This window comes from Anas platyrhynchos, chromosome 1, assembly GCF_047663525.1.
Source record: "Anas platyrhynchos isolate ZD024472 breed Pekin duck chromosome 1, IASCAAS_PekinDuck_T2T, whole genome shotgun sequence".
NCBI classification, from domain to species: Eukaryota; Metazoa; Chordata; class Aves; order Anseriformes; family Anatidae; genus Anas; species Anas platyrhynchos.
The window spans coordinates 121,479,120-121,497,972 of NC_092587.1; positions in this window are offsets into that span (position 1 = coordinate 121,479,120).

Here is an 18,853-nt window from a genome sequence, read left to right on the forward strand (position 1 = left end):
TGAGTCCTCACTCAGCTCACTGTCCTCACTCAGCTCTGTGTCCTCACTCAGCTCTGTGACCTCACTCAGCTCTGTGTCCTCACTCAGCTCTGTGTCCTCACTCAGCTCACTGTCCTCACTCAGCTCTGTGACCTCACTCAGCTCTGTGACCTCACTCAGCGCGGGAAACTCACTCAGCTCTGAGTCCTCACTCAGCTCTGAGTCCTCACTCAGCTCTGTGTCCTCACTCAGCTCTGTGTCCTCACTCAGCTCTGTGTCCTCACTCAGCTCTCTGTCCTCACTCAGCTCTGTGACCTCACTCAGCTCTGTGTCCTCACTCAGCTCTGTGTCCTCACTCAGCTCTGTGTCCTCACTCAGCTCTGTGTCCTCACTCAGCTCTGTGACCTCACTCAGCTCTGTGTCCTCACTCTGCGCGGTAAACTCACTCAGCTCTGTGAGCTCACTCAGCTCTGTGTCCTCACTCAGCTCTGTGTCCTCACTCAGCTCTGTGTCCTCACTCAACGCGGGAAACTCCCTCAGCTCTGTGTCCTCACTCAGCTCTGTGTCCTCACTCAGCTCTGTGACCTCACTCAGCGCGGGAAACTCACTCAGCTCTGTGTCCTCACTCAGCTCTGTGTCCTCACTCAGCTCTGTGTCCTCACTCAGCTCTGTGTCCTCACTCAGCTCTGTGTCCTCACTCAGCTCTGTGTCCTCACTCAGCTCTGTGTCCTCACTCAGCTCTGTGTCCTCACTCAGCTCTGAGTCCTCACTCAGCTCTGAGTCCTCACTCAGCTCACTGTCCTCACTCAGCTCTGTGTCCTCACTCAGCTCTGTGTCCTCACTCAGCTCTGTGACCTCACTCAGCTCTGTGTCCTCACTCAGCTCTGTGACCTCACTCAGTTCTGTGACCTCACTCAGCTCTGTGACCTCACTCAGCTCTGTGACCTCACTCAGCTCTGAGTCCTCACTCAGCGCGGGAAAATCACTCAGCTCTGAGTCCTCACTCAGCTCTGAGTCCTCACTCAGCTCTGAGTCCTCACTCAGCGCGGGAAACTCACTCAGCTCTGAGTCCTCACTCAGCTCTGAGTCCTCACTCAGCTCTGTGACCTCACTCAGCTCTGAGTCCTCACTCAGCTCTGAGTCCTCATTCAGCTCTGTGACCTCACTCAGCTCTGTGACCCCACTCAGCTCTGAGTCCTCACTCAGCTCTGTGACCTCACTCAGCTCTGTGACCTCAATCAGCTCTGTGACCTCACTCAGCTCTTTGACCTCACTCAGTGCGGGAAACTCACTCAGCTCTGAGTCCTCACTCAGCTCTGAGTCCTCACTCAGCGCGGGAAACTCACTCAACTCTGAGTCCTCACTCAGCTCTGAGTCCAAACTCAGCTCTGAGTCCTCACTCAGCGCGGGAAACTCACTCAGCTCTGAGTCCTCACTCAGCTCTGAGTCCTCACTCAGCTCTGAGTCCTCACTCAGCTCTGAGTCCTCACTCAGCTCTGTGACCTCACTCAGCTCTGTGACCTCACTCAGCTCTGTGACCTCACTCAGCTCTGTGACCTCACTCAGCTCTGTGTCCTCACTCAGCTCTCTCTCCTCACTCAGCTCTCTGTCCTCACTCAGCTTTGTGTCCTCACTCAGCTCTGTGCCCTCACTCAACGCGGGAAACTCACTCAGCTCGGTGACCTCACTCAGCTCGGTGACCTCACTCAGCTCTGTGTCCTCACTCAGCTCTGTGTCCTCACTCAGCTCTCTGTCCTCACTCAGCTCTGTGTCCTCACTCAGCTCTGTGACCTCACTCAGCTCTGTGTCCTCACTCAACGCGGGAAACTCACTCAGCTCTGTGACCTCACTGAGCTCTGTGTCCTCACTCAGCTCTGTGACCTCACTCAGCTCTGTGACCTCACTCAGCTCTGTGTCCTCAATCAGCTCTGTGACCTCACTCAGCTCTGTGTCCTCACTCAGCTCTCTGTCCTCACTCAGCACGGGAAACTCACTCAGCTCTGTGTCCTCACTCAGCTCTGTGTCCTCACTCAGCTCTGTGTCCTCACTCAGCTCTCTGTCCTCACTCCGCGCGGGAAACTCACTCAGCTCTGTGTCCTCACTCAGCTCTGTGAGCTCACTCAGCTCTGTGTCCTCACTCAGCTCTGTGTCCTCACTCAGCTCTGTGTCCTCACTCAGCTCTGTGACCTCACTCAGCTCTGTGTCCTCACTCAGCTCTGTGACCTCACTCAGCTCTGTGACCTCACTCAGCTCTGTGACCTCACTCAGCTCTGTGTCCTCACTCAGCTCTGTGTCCTCACTCAATGTGGGAAACTCACTCAGCTCTGTGTCCTCACTCAGCTCTGTGTCCTCACTCAGCTCTGTGTCCTCACTCAGCTCTGTGTCCTCACTCAGCTTTGTGTCCTCACTCAGCTCTGTGACCTCACTCAGCTCTGTGTCCTCACTCAGTTCTGTGTCCTCACTCAGCTCTGTGACCTCACTCAGCTCCGTGTCCTCACTCAGCTCTGTGACCTCACTCAGCTCTGAGTCCTCACTCAGCTCTGTGACCTCACTCAGCGCGGGAAACTCACTCAGCTCTGTGACCTCACTCAGCTCTGTGTCCTCACTCAGCTCTGTGTCCTCACTCACCTCTTTGTCCTCACTCAGCTCTGTGTCCTCACTCAACGCGGGAAACTCACTCAGCTCTGTGACCTCACTCAGCTCTGTGACCTCACTCAGCTCTGTGTCCTCACTCAGCTCTGTGACCTCACTCAGCTCTGTGTCCTCACTCAGCTCTTTGTCCTCACTCAACGCGGGAAACTCACTCAGCTCCGTGTCCTCACTCAGCTCCGTGTCCTCACTCACCTCCGTGTCCTCACTCACCTCTTTGTCCTCACTCAGCTCTGTGACCTCACTCAGCTCTGTGACCTCACTCAGCTCCGTGTCCTCACTCAGCTCCGTGTCCTCACTCAGCTCCGTGTCCTCACTCAGCTCCGTGTCCTCAGTCAGCTCTGTGACCTCACTCAGCTGTGTGTCCTCACTCAGCTCTGTGACCTCACTCAGCTCTGTGTCCTCACTCAGCTCCGTGTCCTCACTCAGCTCCGTGTCCTCACTCAGCTCCGTGTCCTCACTCAGCTCTGTGTCCTCACTCAGCTCTGTGACCTCACTCAGCTCTGTGACCTCACTCAGCTCCGTGTCCTCACTCAGCTCTGTGACCTCACTCAGCTGTGTGACCTCACTCAGCTGTGTGTCCTCACTCAGCTCTGTGACCTCACTCAGCTCTGTGACCTCACTCAGCTCTGTGACCTCACTCAGCTCCGTGTCCTCACTCAGCTCCGTGTCCTCACTCAGCTCCGTGTCCTCACTCAGCTCCGTGTCCTCACTCAGCTCTGTGACCTCACTCAGCTCTGTGACCTCACTCAGCTCTGTGACCTCACTCAGCTCTGTGACCTCACTCAGCTCCGTGTCCTCACTCAGCTCTGTGACCTCACTCAGCTCTGTGACCTCACTCAGCTCTGTGTCCTCACTCAGCTCTGTGTCCTCACTCAGCTCTGTGTCCTCACTCAGCTCTGTGACCTCACTCAGCTCTTTGACCTCACTCAGCTCCGTGTCCTCACTCAGCTCTGTGACCTCACTCAGCTGTGTGTCCTCACTCAGCTCTGTGACCTCACTCAGCTGTGTGTCCTCACTCAGCTCTGTGACCTCACTCAGCTCTGTGTCCTCACTAAACTCTGTGTCCTCACTCAGCTCTGTGTCCTCACTCAGCTCTGTGACCTCACTCAGCTCTGTGTCCTCACTCAGCTCTTTGTCTCACTCACCTCTTTGTCCTCACTCAGCTCTTTGTCCTCACTCAACGCGGGAAACTCACTCAGCTCTGTGTCCTCACTCAACTCTGTGTCCTCACTCAGCTCTGTGACCTCACTCAGCTCTGTGACCTCACTCAGCTCTGTGTCCTTACTCAGCTCTGTGACCTCACTCAGCTCTGTGTCCTCACTCAACGCGGGAAACTCACTCAGCTCTGTGTCCTCACTCAGCTCTGTGTCCTCACTCAGCTCTGTGTCCTCACTGAGCTCTGTGACCTCACTCAGCTCTGTGTCCTCACTCAGCTCTGTGACCTCACTCAGCTTTGTGTCCTCACTCAGCTCTCTGTCCTCACTCAGCTCTGTGTCCTCACTCAGCTCTGTGTTCTCACTCAACACGGGAAACTGACTCAGCTCTGTGACCTCACTCAGGTCTGTGACCTCACTCAGATCTGTGACCTCACTCAGCTCTGTCCTCACTCAGCTCTGTGTCGTCACTCAGCTGTGTGTCCTCACTCAACGCTGGAAACTCACTCAGATCTGTGTCCTCACTCAGCTCTGTGTCCTCACTCAATGTGGGAAACTCACTCAGCTCTGTGTCCTCACTCAGCTCTGTGTCCTCACTCAGCTCTGTCCTCACTCAGCTCTGTGACCTCACTCAGCTCTGTCCTCACTCAGCTCTGTGTCGTCACTCAGCTGTGTGTCCTCACTCAACGCTGGAAACTCACTCAGATCTGTGTCCTCACTCAGCTCTCTGTCCTCACTCAATGTGGGAAACTCACTCAGCTCTGTGTCCTCACTCAGCTTTGTGTCCTCACTCAGCTCTGTGACCTCACTCAGCTCTGTGACCTCACTCAGCTCTGTGTCCTCACTCAACGCGGGAAACTCACTCAGCTCTGTGAGCTCACTCAGCTCTGTGAGCTCACTCAGCTCTGTGACCTCACTCAGCTCTGTGACCTCACTCAGCTCTGTGTCCTCACTCAGCTCTGTGACCTCACTCAGCTCTGTGACCTCACTCAGCTCTGTGACCTCACTCAGCTCTGTGTCCTCACTCAGCTCTTTGTCCTCACTCAGCTCTGTGACCTCACTCAGCTCTGTGTCCTCACTCAGCTCTTTGTCCTCACTCAGCTCTGTGACCTCACTCAGCTCTGTGACCTCACTCAGCTCTGTGTCCTCACTCAGCTCTGTGTCCTCACTCAGCTCTGTGACCTCACTCAGCTCTGTGTCCTCACTCAGCTCTGTGACCTCACTCAGCTCTGTGACCTCACTCAGCTCTGTGACCTCACTCAGCGCGGGAAAATCACTCAGATCTGTGACCTCACTCAGCTCTGTGTCCTCACTCAGCTCTGTGACCTCACTCAGCTCTGTGTCCTCACTCAGCTCTGTGTCCTCACTCAGCTCTGTGTCCTCACTCAGCGCGGGAAACTCACTCAGCTCTGTGTCCTCACTCAATGTGGGAAACTCACTCAGCTCTGTGTCCTCACTCAGCTCTGTGTCCTCACTCAGCTCTGTCCTCACTCAGCTTTGTGTCCTCACTCAGCTCTGTGTCCTCACTCAGCTCTGTGACCTCACTCAGCTCTGTGTCCTCACTCAGCGTGGGAAACTCACTCAGCTCTGTGACCTCACTCAGCTCTGTGACCTCACTCAGCTCTGTGTCCTCACTCAATGTGGGAAACTCACTCAGCTCTGTGACCTCACTCAGCTCTGTGTCCTCACTCAGCTCTGTGTCCTCACTCAGCTCCGTGTCCTCACTCAGCTCTGTGTCCTCACTCAGCTAGCTCTGTGACCTCACTCAGCTCTGTGAACTCACTCAGCGCGGGAAACTCACTCAGCTCTGTGTCCTCACTCAGCTCTGTGACCTCACTCAGCTCTGTGACCGCACTCACCGTGGGAAACTCACTCAGCTCTGTGTCCTCACTCAGCTCTGTGTCCTCACTCAGCTCTGTGTCCTCACTCAGCTCTGTGACCTCACTCAGCTCTGTGTCCTCACTCAGCTCTGTGTCCTCACTCAGCTCTGTGTCCTCACTCAGCTCTGTGTCCTCACTCAGCTCTGTGTCCTCACTCAGCTCTGTGTCCACACTCAGCTCCGTGACCTCACTCAGCTCTGTGTCCTCACTCAGCTCTGTGACCTCACTCAGCTCTGTGTCCTCACTCAACGCGGGAAACTCACTCAGCTCTGCGACCTCACTCAGCTCTGTGACCTCACTCAGCTCCGTGTCCTCACTCAGCTCTGTGACCTCACTCAGCGCGGGAAACTCACTCAGCTCTGTGTCCTCACTCAGCTCTGTGACCTCACTCAGCTCTGTGACCTCACTCAGCTCTGTGTCCTCACTCAGCTCTGTGACCTCACTCAGCTCTGTGTCCTCACTCAGCTCTGTGTCCTCACTCAGCTCTGTGACCTCACTCAGCTCTGTGTCCACACTCAGCTCCGTGACCTCACTCAGCTCTGTGACCTCACTCAGCTCTGTGTCCTCACTCAGCTCTGTGTCCTCACTCAGCTCTGTGACCTCACTCAGCTCTGTGTCCTCACTCAACGCGGGAAAGTCACTCAGCTTTGTGTCCTCACTCAGCTCTCTGTACTCACTCAGCTCTGTGTCCTCACTCAGCTCTGTGTCCTCACTCAACGCGGGAAACTCACTCAGCTCTGTGACCTCACTCAGGTCTGTGACCTCACTCAGATCTGTGACCTCAATCAGCTCTGTCCTCACTCAGCTCTGTGTCCTCACTCAACGCTGGAAACTCACTCAGATCTGTGTCCTCACTCAGCTCTGTGTCCTCACTCAGCTCTCTGTCCTCACTCAATGTGGGAAACTCACTCAGCTCTGTGTCCTCACTCAGCTCTGTGTCCTCACTCAACGCGGGAAACTCACTCAGCTCTGTGTCCTCACTCAGCGCGGGAAACTCACTCAGCGCGGGAAACTCACTCAGCTCTGTGACCTCACTCAGCGCGGGAAACTCACTCAGCTCTGTGACCTCACTCAGCTCTGAGTCCTCACTCAGCTCTGTGTCCTCACTCAGCTCTGTGACCTCACTCAGCTCTGTGTCCTCACTCAGCTCTGTGACCTCACTCAGCGCGGGAAACTCACTCAGCTCTGTGTCCTCACTCACCTCTTTGTCCTCACTCAGCTCTGTGTCCTCACTCAGTTCTGTGTCCTCAATCAGCTCTGTGACATCACTCAGTTCTGTGTCCTCACTCAGCTCTGTGACCTCACTCAGCTCTGTGTCCTCACTCAGCTCTGAGTCCTCACTCAGCGTGGGAAACTCACTCAGCTCTGTGTCCTCACTCACCTCTTTGTCCTCACTCAGCTCTGTGACCTCACTCAGCTCTGTGTCCTCACTCAGCGTGGGAAACTCACTCAGCTCTGTGACCTCACTCAGCTCTGTGTCCTCACTCAACGCGGGAAACTCACTCAGCTCTGTGTCCTCACTCAGCGTGGGAAACTCACTCAGCTCTGTGACCTCACTCAGCTCTGTGTCCTCACTCAACGCGGGAAACTCACTCAGCTCTGTGACCTCACTCAGCTCTGTGTCCTCACTCAGCTCTGTGACCTCACTCAGCTCTGTGACCTCACTCAGCTCTGTGACCTTACTCAGCTCTGTGTCCTCACTCAGCTCACTGTCCTCACTCAGCTCTGTGTCCTCACTCAGCTCTGTGACCTCACTCAGCTCTGTGACCTCACTCAGCTCTGTGTCCTCACTCAGCTCTGAGTCCTCACTCAGCGTGGGAAACTCACTCAGCTCTGTGACCTCACTCAGCTCTGTGTCCTCACTCAGCTCTGTGACCTCACTCAGCGCGGGAAACTCACTCAGCTCTGTGACCTCACTCAGCTCTGTGTCCTCACTCAGCTCTGTGTCCTCACTCACCTCTTTGTCCTCACTCAGCTCTGTGTCCTCACTCAACGCGGGAAACTCACTCAGCTCTGCGACCTCACTCAGCTCTGTGACCTCACTCAGCTCTGTGTCCTCACTCAGCTCTGTGTCCTCACTCAACGCGGGAAACTCACTCAGCTCTGTGTCCTCACTCAGCTCTGTGTCCTCACTCAGCTCCGTGTCCTCACTCAGCTCTGTGACCTCACTCAGCTCTGTGTCCTCACTCAGCTCTGTGACCTCACTCAGCTCTGTGTCCTCACTCAGCTCTGTGTCCTCACTCACCTCTTTGTCCTCACTCAACGCGGGAAACTCACTCAGCTCTGTGTCCTCACTCAACTCTGTGTCCTCACTCAGCTCTATGTCCTCAATCAGCTCTGTGACCTCACTCAACGCGGGAAACTCACTCAGATCTGTGTCCTCACTCAGGTCTGTGACCTCACTCAGCGCGGGAAACTCACTCAGCTCTGTGTCCTCACTCAGCTCTGTGTCCTCACTCAGCGCGGGAAACTCACTCAGATCTGTGTCCTCACTCAGCTCTGTGACCTCACTCAGCTCTGTGACCTCACTCAGCGTGGGAAACTCACTCAGCTCTGTGTCCTCACTCAGCTCTGTGTCCTCACTGAGCTCTGTGTCCTCACTCAGCTCTGTGACCTCACTCAGCTCTGTGTCCTCACTCAGCGCGGGAAACTCACTCAGATCTGTGTCCTCACTCAGCTCTGTGTCCTCACTCAGCTCTGTGACCTCACTCAGCTCTGTGACCTCACTCAGCTCTGTGTCCTCACTCAGCTCTGTGTCCTCACTCAACGTGGGAAACTCACTCAGCTCTGTGTCCTCACTCAGCTCTGTGTCCTCACTCAGCTCTGTGTCCTCACTCAACGTGGGAAACTCACTCAGATCTGTGTCCTCACTCAGCTCTGTGTCCTCACTCAGCTCTGTGACCTCACTCAGCTCTGTGACCTCACTCAGCTCTGTGTCCTCACTCAGCTCTGTGTCCTCACTCAACGTGGGAAACTCACTCAGCTCTGTGTCCTCACTCAGCTCTGTGTCCTCACTCAGCTCTGTGACCTCACTCAGCTCTGTGACCTCACTCAGCTCTGTGTCCTCACTCAGCTCTGTGTCCTCACTCAGCTCTGTGTCCTCACTCAGCGCGGGAAACTCACTCAGATCTGTGTCCTCACTCAGCTCTGTGACCTCACTCAGCGTGGGAAACTCACTCAGCTCTGTGTCCTCACTCAGCTCTGTGTCCTCACTCAGCTCTGTGTCCTCACTCAGCTCTGTGTCCTCACTCAGCTCTGTGACCTCACTCAGCTCTGTGTCCTCACTCAGCGCGGGAAACTCACTCAGATCTGTGTCCTCACTCAGCTCTGTGTCCTCACTCAGCTCTGTGACCTCACTCAGCTCTGTGACCTCACTCAGCTCTGTGTCCTCACTCAGCTCTCTGTCCTCACTCAATGTGGGAAACTCACTCAGCTCTGTGTCCTCACTCAGCTCTGTGTCCTCACTCAGCTCTGTGACCTCACTCAGCTCTGTGACCTCACTCAGCTCTGTGACCTCACTCAGCTCTGTGTCCTCACTCAGCTCTGTGTCCTCACTCAACGTGGGAAACTCACTCAGCTCTGTGTCCTCACTCAGCTCTGTGTCATTACTGAGCTCTGTGTCCTCACTCAACGCGGGAAACTCACTCAGCTCTGTGACCTCACTCAGCTCTGTGTCCTCACTCAGCTCTGTGTCCTCACTCAACGTGGGAAACTCACTCAGCTCTGTGTCCTCACTCAGCTCTGTGTCATTACTGAGCTCTGTGACCTCACTCAGCTCTGTGTCCTCACTCAGCGCGGGAAACTCACTCAGCTCTGTGTCCTCACTCAGCTCTGTGTCCTCACTCAGCTCTGTGACCTCACTCAGCTCTGTGTCCTCACTCAGCTCTCTGTCCTCACTCAGCGCGGGAAACTCACTCAGCTCTGTGTCCTCACTCAGCTCTGTGTCCTCACTCAGCTCTGTGTCCTCACTCAGCGAGGGAAACTCACTCAGCTCTGTGTCCTCACTCAGCTCTGTGTCCTCACTCAACGCGGGAAACTCACTCAGCTCTGTGTCCTCACTCAGCTCTGTGTCCTCACTCAGCGCGGGAAACTCACTCAGCTCTGTGTCCTCACTCAGCTCTGTGTCCTCACTCAACGCGGGAAACTCACTCAGCTCTGTGTCCTCACTCAGCTCTGTGTCCTCACTCAACGCGGGAAACTCACTCAGCTCTGTGTCCTCACTCAGCTCTGTGTCCTCACTCAGCGAGGGAAACTCACTCAGCTCTGTGTCCTCACTCAGCTCTGTGTCCTCACTCAGCTCTGTGTCCTCACTCAACGCGGGAAACTCACTCAGCTCTGTGTCCTCACTCAGCTCTGTGTCCTCACTCAGCGCGGGAAACTCACTCAGCTCTGTGACCTCACTCAGCTCTGTGTCCTCATTCAGCTCTGTGACCTCACTCAGCGCGGGAAACTCACTCAGCTCTGTGTCCTCACTCAGCTCGGTGTCCTCATTCAGCTCTGTGACCTCACTCAGCGCGGGAAACTCACTCAGCTCTGTGTCCTCACTCAGCTCTGTGACCTCACTCAGCTCTGTGACCTCACTCAGCGCGGGAAACTCACTCAGCTCCGTGTCCTCACTCAGCTCTATGTCCTCACTCAGCTCTGTGTCCTCACTCAGCTCTGTGTCGTCACTCAGCTCTGTGTCGTCACTCAGCTCTGTGACCTCACTCAGCTCTGTGTCCTCACTCAGCGTGGGAAACTCACTCAGCTCTGTGTCCTCACTCAGCTCTGTGACCTCACTCAGCTCTGTGTCGTCACTCAGCTCTGTGACCTCACTCAGCTCTGTGTCCTCACTCAGCGCGGGAAACTCACTCAGATGTGTGTCCTCACTCAGCTCTGTGTCCTCACTCAATGTGGGAAACTCACTCAGCTCTGTGTCCTCACTCAGCTCTCTGTCCTCACTCAGCTCTGTGTCCTCACTCAGCTCTGTGTCCTCACTCAGCTCTGTGTCCTCACTCAGCGCGGGAAACTCACTCAGCTCTGTGTCCTCACTCAGCTCTGTGACCTCACTCAGCTCTGTGACCTCACTCAGCGCGGGAAACTCACTCAGCTCTGTGTCCTCACTCAGCTCTGTGTCCTCACTCAGCTCTGTGTCCTCACTCAGCTCTGGGACCTCACTCAGCTTTGTGACCTCACTCAGCGCGGGAAACTCACTCAGCTCTGTGTCCTCACTCAGCTCTGGGACCTCACTCAGCTCTGTGACCTCACTCAGCGCGGGAAACTCACTCAGCTCTGTGTCCTCACTCAGCTCTGGGACCTCAGTCAGCTCTGTGTCCTCACTCAGCTCTGTGTCCTCACTCAGCTCTGTGTCCTCACTCAGCTCTGTGTCCTCACTCAGCTCTGTGACCTCACTCAGCTCTGTGTCTTCACTCAGCTCGGTGACCTCACTCAGCTCTGTGTCCTCACTCAACGCGGGAAACTCACTCAGCTCTGTGTCCTCACTCAGCTCTGTGTCCTCACTCAGCGCGGGAAACTCACTCAGCTCTGTGTCCTCACTCAACGCGGGAAACTCACTCAGCCCTGTGTCCTCACTCAGCCCTGTGTCCTCACTCAGCTCTGTGTCCTCACTCAGCTCTGTATCCTCACTCAGCTCTGTATCCTCACTCAGCTCTGTGACCTCACTCAGCTCTGTGACCTCACTCAGCTCTGTGTCCTCACTCAGCTCTGAGTCCTCACTCAGCTCTGTGTCTTCACTCAGCTCTGTGACCTCACTCAGCTCTGTGACCTCACTCAGCTCTGAGTCCTCACTCAGCTCCGTGACCTCACTCAGCTCTGTGACCTCACTCAGCGCGGGAAACTCACTCAGCTCTGTGTCCTCACTCAGCTCCGTGACCTCACTCAGCTCTGTGTCCTCACTCAACGCGGGAAACTCACTCAGCTCTGTGTCCTCACTCAGCTCTGTGTCCTCACTCAGCTCTGTGTCCTCACTCAGCGCGGGAAACTCACTCAGCTCTGTGTCCTCACTCTGCGCGGTAAACTCACTCAGCTCTGTGTCCTCACTCAGCTCTGTGTCCTCACTCAACGCGGGAAACTCACTCAGCTCTGTGTCCTCACTCAGCTCTGTGTCCTCACTCAGCTCTGTGTCCTCACTCAACGCGGGAAACTCACTCAGCTCTGTGTCCTCACTCAGCTCTGTGTCCTCACTCAGCTCTGTGTCCTCACTCAGCTCTGAGTCCTCACTCAGCTCTGAGTCCTCACTCAGCTCTGAGTCCTCACTCAGCTCTGAGTCCTCACTCAGCTCTCTGTCCTCACTCAGCTCTCTGTCCTCACTCAGCGCGGGAAACTCACTCAGCTCTGTGTCCTCACTCAGCTCTGTGTCCTCACTCAGCTCTGTGTCCTCACTCAGCTCTGAGTCCTCACTCAGCTCTGTGTCCTCACTCAGCTCTGTGTCCTCACTCAGCTCTGTGACCTCACTCAGCTCTGTGTCCTCACTCAGCTCTGTGACCTCACTCAGCTCTGTGTCCTCACTCAGCTCTGTGACCTCACTAAGCGCGGGAAACTCACTCAGCTCTGTGTCCTCACTCAGCTCTGTGTCCTCACTCAGCTCTGTGACCTCACTCAGCTCTGTGACCTCACTCAGCTCTGTGACCTCACTCAGCTCTGTGTCCTCACTCAGCTCTGTGTCCTCACTAAGCTCTGTGTCCTCACTCAGCTCTGTGTCCTCACTCAGCTCTGTGTCCTCACTCAGCTCTGTGTCCTCACTCAGCTCTGTGTCCTCACTCAGCTCTGTCATCACTCAGCTCTGTGTCGTCACTCAGCTCTGTGTCCTCACTCAGATCTGTGTCCTCACTCAGCTCTGTGTCCTCACTCAGCTCTGTGTCCTCACTCAGCTCTGTGTCCTCACTCAGCTGTGTGTCCTCACTCAGCTCTCTGTCCTCACTCAGCTCTCTGTCCTCACTCAGCTCTCTGTCCTCACTCAGCTCTGTCCTCACTCAGCTCTGTGTCCTCACTCAGCTTTGTGTCCTCACTCAGCTCTGAGTCCTCACTCAACGCGGGAAACTCACTCAGCTCTGTGACCTCACTCAGCTCTGTGTCCTCACTCAGCTCTGTGTCCTCACTCAGCTCTGTGACCTCACTCAGCTCTGTGTCCTCACTCAGCTCTGTGACCTCACTCAGCTCTGTGTCCTCACTCAACGCGGGAAACTCACTCAGCTCTGTGACCTCACTCAGCTCTGTGACCTCACTCAGCGCGGGAAACTCACTCAGCTCTGTGGTCTCACTCAGCTCTGTGTCCTCACTCAGCTCTGTGTCCTCACTCAGCTCTGTGTCCTCACTCAGCTCTGTGACCTCACTCAGCTCTGTGACCTCACTCAGCTCTGAGTCCTCACTCAGCTCCGTGACCTCACTCAGCGCGGGAAACTCACTCAGCTCTGTGTCCTCACTCTGCGCGGTAAACTCACTCAGCTCTGTGTCCTCACTCAGCTCTGTGTCCTCACTCAGCTCTGTATCCTCACTCAGCTCTGTGTCCTCACTCAGCTCTGTGTCCTCACTCAGCTCTGTGTCCTCACTCAGCTCTGAGTCCTCACTCAGCTCTGAGTCCTCACTCAGCTCTGTGTCCTCACTCAGCTCTGTGTCCTCACTCAGCTCTGTGACCTCACTCAGCTCTGTGACCTCACTCAGCTCTGAGTCCTCACTCAGCTCCGTGACCTCACTCAGCGCGGGAAACTCACTCAGCTCTGTGTCCTCACTCAGCTCTGTGACCTCACTCAGCTCTGTGTCCTCACTCAGCTCCGTGACCTCACTCAGCTCTGTGTCCTCACTCAGCGCGGGAAACTCACTCAGCTCTGTGACCTCACTCAGCTCTGTGTCCTCACTCAGCTCTGAGTCCTCACTCAGCTCTGTGTCCTCACTCAGCTCTCTGTCCTCACTCAGCTCTCTGTCCTCACTCAGATCTCTGTCCTCACTCAGCGCGGGAAACTCACTCAGCTCTGTGTCCTCACTCAGCTCTGTGTCCTCACTCAGCTCTGTGACCTCACTCAGCTCTGTGTCCTCACTCAGCTCTGTGACCTCACTCAGCTCTGTGTCCTCACTCAGCTCTGTGTCCTCACTCAGCTCTGTGTCCTCACTCAGCTCTGTGACCTCACTCAGCGCGGGAAACTCACTCAGCTCTGTGTCCTCACTCAGCTCTGTGTCCTCACTCAGCTCTGTGTCCTCACTCAGATCTCTGTCCTCACTCAGCGCGGGAAACTCACTCAGCTCTGTGTCCTCACTCAGATCTCTGTCCTCACTCAGATCTCTGTCCTCACTCAGCGCGGGAAACTCACTCAGCTCTGTGTCCTCACTCAGCTCTGTGACCTCACTCAGCTCTGTGTCCTCACTCAGCTCTGTGTCCTCACTCAGCTCTCTGTCCTCACTCAGCTCTCTGTCCTCACTCAGATCTCTGTCCTCACTCAGCGCGGGAAACTCACTCAGCTCTGTGTCCTCACTCAGATCTCTGTCCTCACTCAGATCTCTGTCCTCACTCAGCGCGGGAAACTCACTCAGCTCTGTGTCCTCACTCAGCTCTGTGTCCTCACTCAGCTCTGTGTCCTCACTAAGCTCTGTGACCTCACTCAGCTCTCTGTCCTCACTCAGCTCTCTGTCCTCACTCAGCTCTGTGTCCTCACTCAGCTCTGTGACCTCACTCAGCTCTGTGTCCTCACTCAGCTCTGTGTCCTCACTCAGCTCTGTGTCCTCACTCAGCTCTGTGTCCTCACTCAGCTCTGTGACCTCACTCAGCTCTGTGACCTCACTCAGCTCTGTGTCCTCACTCAACGCGGGAAACTCACTCAGCTCTGTGACCTCACTCAGCTCTGTGACCTCACTCAGCGCGGGAAACTCACTCAGCTCTGTGTCCTCACTCAGCTCTGTGTCCTCACTCAGCTCTGTGTCCTCACTCACCGCGGGAAACTCACTCAGCTCTGGGACCTGACTCAGCTCTGTGTCCTCACTCAGCGCGGGAAACTCACTCAGCTCTGTGTCCTCACTCAGCTCTGTGTCCTCACTCAGCTCTGACTCCTCACTCAGCTCTGACTCCTCACTCAGCTCTGAGTCCTCACTCAGCTCTCTGTCCTCACTCAACGCGGGCAACTCACTCAGCTCTGTGTCCTCACTCAGCTCTGTGTCCTCACTCAGCTCTGAGTCCTCACGCAGCTCTGTGACCTCACTCAGCTCTGAGTCCTCACTCAGCTCTGAGTCCTCACTCAGCTCTGTGACCTCACTCAGCTCTGAGTCCTCACTCAGCGTGGGAAACTCACTCAGCTCTGAGTCCTCACTCAGCTCTGAGTCCTCACTCAGCTCTGTGTCCTCACTCAGCTCTGAGTCCTCACTCAGCGCGGGAAACTCACTCAGCTCTGTGACCTCACTCAGCTCTGAGTGAGTCCTCACTCAGCTCTGAGTCCTCACTCAGCTCTGTGACCTCACTCAGCTCTGTGACCTCACTCAGCTCTGAGTCCTCACTCAGCTCTGTGACCTCACTCAGCTCTGTGACCTCACTCAGCTCTGAGTCCTCACTCAGCTCTGAGTCCTCACTCAGCGCGGAAAACTCACTCAGCTCTGTGACCTCACTCAGCTCTGTGTCCTCACTCAGCTCTGAGTCCTCACTCAGCGTAGGAAACTCACTCAGCTCTGAGTCCTCACTCAGCTCGGGAAACTCACTAAGCTCTGAGGCCTCACTCAGCTCTGAGTCCTCACTCAGCTCTGAGTCCTCACTCAGCTCTGTGCCCTCACTCAGCTCTGTGCCCTCACTCAGCTCTGTGACCTCACTCAGCTCTGAGTCCTCACTCAGCTCTCTGTCCTCACTCAGCTGTGTCCTCACTCAACGCGGGCAACTCACTCAGCTCTGTGACCTCACTGAGTTCTGTGTCCTCACTCAGCTCTGTGTCCTCACTCAGCGCGGGAAACTCACTCAGCTCTGTGACCTCACTCATCTCTGTGTCCTCACTCAGCGCGGGAAACTCACTCAGCTCTGTGACCTCACTCAGCTCTGAGTCCTCACTCAGCTCTGAGTCCTCACTCAGCTCTGTGACCTCACTCAGCTCTGTGACCTCACTCAGCTCTGTGACCTCACTCAGCTCTGAGTCCTCACTCAGCTCTGTGACCTCACTCAGCGCGTGAAACTCACTCAGCTCTGAGTCCTCACTCAGCTCTGAGTCCTCACTCAGCTCTGTGACCTCACTCAGCGCGTGAAACTCACTAAGCTCTGAGTCCTCACTCAGCTCTGAGTCCTCACTCAGCTCTCTGACCTCACTCAGCTCTGAGTCCTCACTCAGCTCTGAGTCCTCACTCAGCTCTGTGACCTCACTCAGCTCTGTGTCCTCACTCAGCTCTGTGTCCTCACTCAGCGCGGGAAACTCACTCAGCTCTGTGTCCTCACTCAGCTCTGTGTCCTCCTCAGCTCTGTGTCCTCCTCAGCTCTGTGTCCTCACTCAACGCGGGAAACTCACTCAGCTCTGTGTCCTCACTCAGCTCTGTGTCCTCACTCAGCTCTGTGTCCTCACTCAGCTCTGTGTCCTCACTCAGCTCTGTGTCCTCACTCAGCTCTGTGACCTCACTCAGCTCTGAGTCCTCACTCAGCTCTGAGTCCTCACTCAGCTCTGAGTCCTCACTCAGCTCTGTGACCTCACTCAGCTCTGACTCCTCACTCAGCTCTGACTCCTCACTCAGCTCTGAGTCCTCACTCAGCTCTGTGACCTCACTCAGCTCTGAGTCCTCACTCAGCGTGGGAAACTCACTCAGCTCTGAGTCCTCACTCAGCACTGAGTCTTCACTCAGCTCTGTGACCTCACTCAGCTCTGAGTCCTCACTCAGCTCTGAGTCCTCACTCAGCTCTGTGACCTCACTCAGCGCGGGAAACTCACTAAGCTCTGAGTCCTCACTCAGCTCTGAGTCCTCACTCAGCTCTGTGACCTCACTCAGCTCTGTGACCTCACTCAGCTCTGAGTCCTCACTCAGCTCTGAGTCCTCACTCAGCTCTGTGACCTCACTCAGCTCTGAGTCCTCACTCAGCTCTGAGTCCTCACTCAGCGCGGGAAACTCACTCAGCTCTGTGACCTCACTCAGCTCTGTGACCTCACTCAGCGCGGGAAACTCACTCAGCTCTGTGACCTCACTCAGCTCTGAGTGAGTCCTCACTCAGCTCTGAGTCCTCACTCAGCTCTGAGTCCTCACTCAGCTCTGAGTCCTCACTCAGCTCTGAGTCCTCACTCAGCTCTGTGACCTCACTCAGCGCGGGAAACTCACTCAGCTCTGAGTCCTCACTCAGCTCTGTGTCCTCACTCAGCTCTGTGTCCTCACTCAGCTCTGAGTCCTCACTCAGCTCTGAGTCCTCACTCAGCGCGGAAAACTCACTCAGCTCTGAGTCCTCACTCAGCGCGGGAAACTCACTCAGCTCTGTGACCTCACTCAGCTCTGAGTCCTCACTCAGCTCTGAGTCCTCACTCAGCTCTGAGTCCTCACCCAGCTCTGTGACCTCACCCAGCTCTGTGACCTCACCCAGCTCTGTGACCTCACTCAGCTCTGAGTCCTCACTCAGCTCTGTGACCTCACTCAGGGGGGAAACTCACTCAGCTCTGTGACCTCACTCAGCGCGGGAAACTCACTCAGCTCTGAGTCCTCACTCAGCTCTGAGTCCTCACTCAGAGCGGGAAACTCACTCAGCTCTGAGTCCTCACTCAGCTCTGAGTCCTCACTCAGCGCGGGAAACTCACTCAGCTCTGTGTTCTCACTCAGCTCTGAGTCCTCACTCAGAGCGGGAAACTCACTCAGCTCTGAGTCCTCACTCAGCTCTGAGTCCTCACTCAGCTCTGAGTCCTCACTCTGCTCTGAGTCCTCACTCAGCTCTGTGACCTCACTCAGCGCGGGAAACTCACTCAGCTCTGAGTCCTCACTCAGCTCTGAGTCCTCACTCAGAGCGGGAAACTCACTCAGCTCTGAGTCCTCACTCAGCTCTGAGTCCTCACTCAGCGCGGGAAACTCACTCAGCTCTGAGTCCTCACTCAGCTCTGAGTCCTCACTCAGAGCGGGAAACTCACTCAGCTCTGAGTCCTCACTCAGCTCTGAGTCCTCACTCAGCTCTGTGACCTCACTCTGCTCTGAGTCCTCACCCAGCTCTGTGACCTCACTCAGCTCTGAGTCCTCACTCAGCTCTGAGTCCTCACTCAGCTCTGTGACCTCACTCAGCTCTCTGTCCTCACTCAGCGCGGGAAACTCACTCAGCTCTGAGTCCTCACTCAGCGTGGGAAACTCACTCTGCTCTGAGTCCTCACTCAGCTCTGAGTCCTCACTCAGCTCGGGAAACTCACTAAGCTCTGAGTCCTCACTCAGCTCTGAGTCCTCACTCAGCTCTGTGCCCTCACTCAGCTCTGTGCCCTCACTCAGCTCTATGACCTCACTCAGCTCTGAGTCCTCACTCAACGCGGGCAACTCACTCAGCTCTGTGACCTCACTGAGTTCTGTGTCCTCACTCAGCTCTGTGTCCTCACTCAGCGCGGGAAACTCACTCAGCTCTGTGTCCTCACTCAGCTCTGTGACCTCAATCAGCTCTGAGTCCTCACTCAGCACTGAGACCTCACTCAGCTCTGTGACCTCACTAAGCTCTGTGACCTCACTCAGCTCTGTGACCTCACTCAGCTCTGAGTCCTCACTCAGCGTGGGAAACTCACTCAGCTCTGAGTCCTCACTCAGCTCTGAGTCCTCACTCAGCTCTGTGTCCTCACTCAGCTCTGTGTCCTCACTCAGCTCTGAGTCCTCACTCAGCTCTGAGTCCTCACTCAGCTCTGAGTCCTCACTCAGCTCTGAGTCCTCACTCAGCTCTGAGTCCTCACTCAGCTCTGTGTCCTCACTCAGCTCTGTGTCCTCACTCAGCTCTGAGTCCTCACTCAGCTCTGAGTCCTCACTCAGCTCTGAGTCCTCACTCAGCTCTGAGTCCTCACTCAGCTCTGAGTCCTCACTCAGCTCTGTGACCTCACTCAGCTCTGACTCCTCACTCAGCTCTGTGACCTCACTCAGCTCTGTGTCCTCACTCAGCTCTGTGTCCTCACTCACCTCTGTGTCCTCACTCACCTCTGAGTCCTCACGCAGCTCTGTGACCTCAATCAGCTCTGTGACCTCAATCAGCTCTGAGTCCTCACTCAGCGTGGGAAACTCACTCAGCTCTGAGTCCTCACTCAG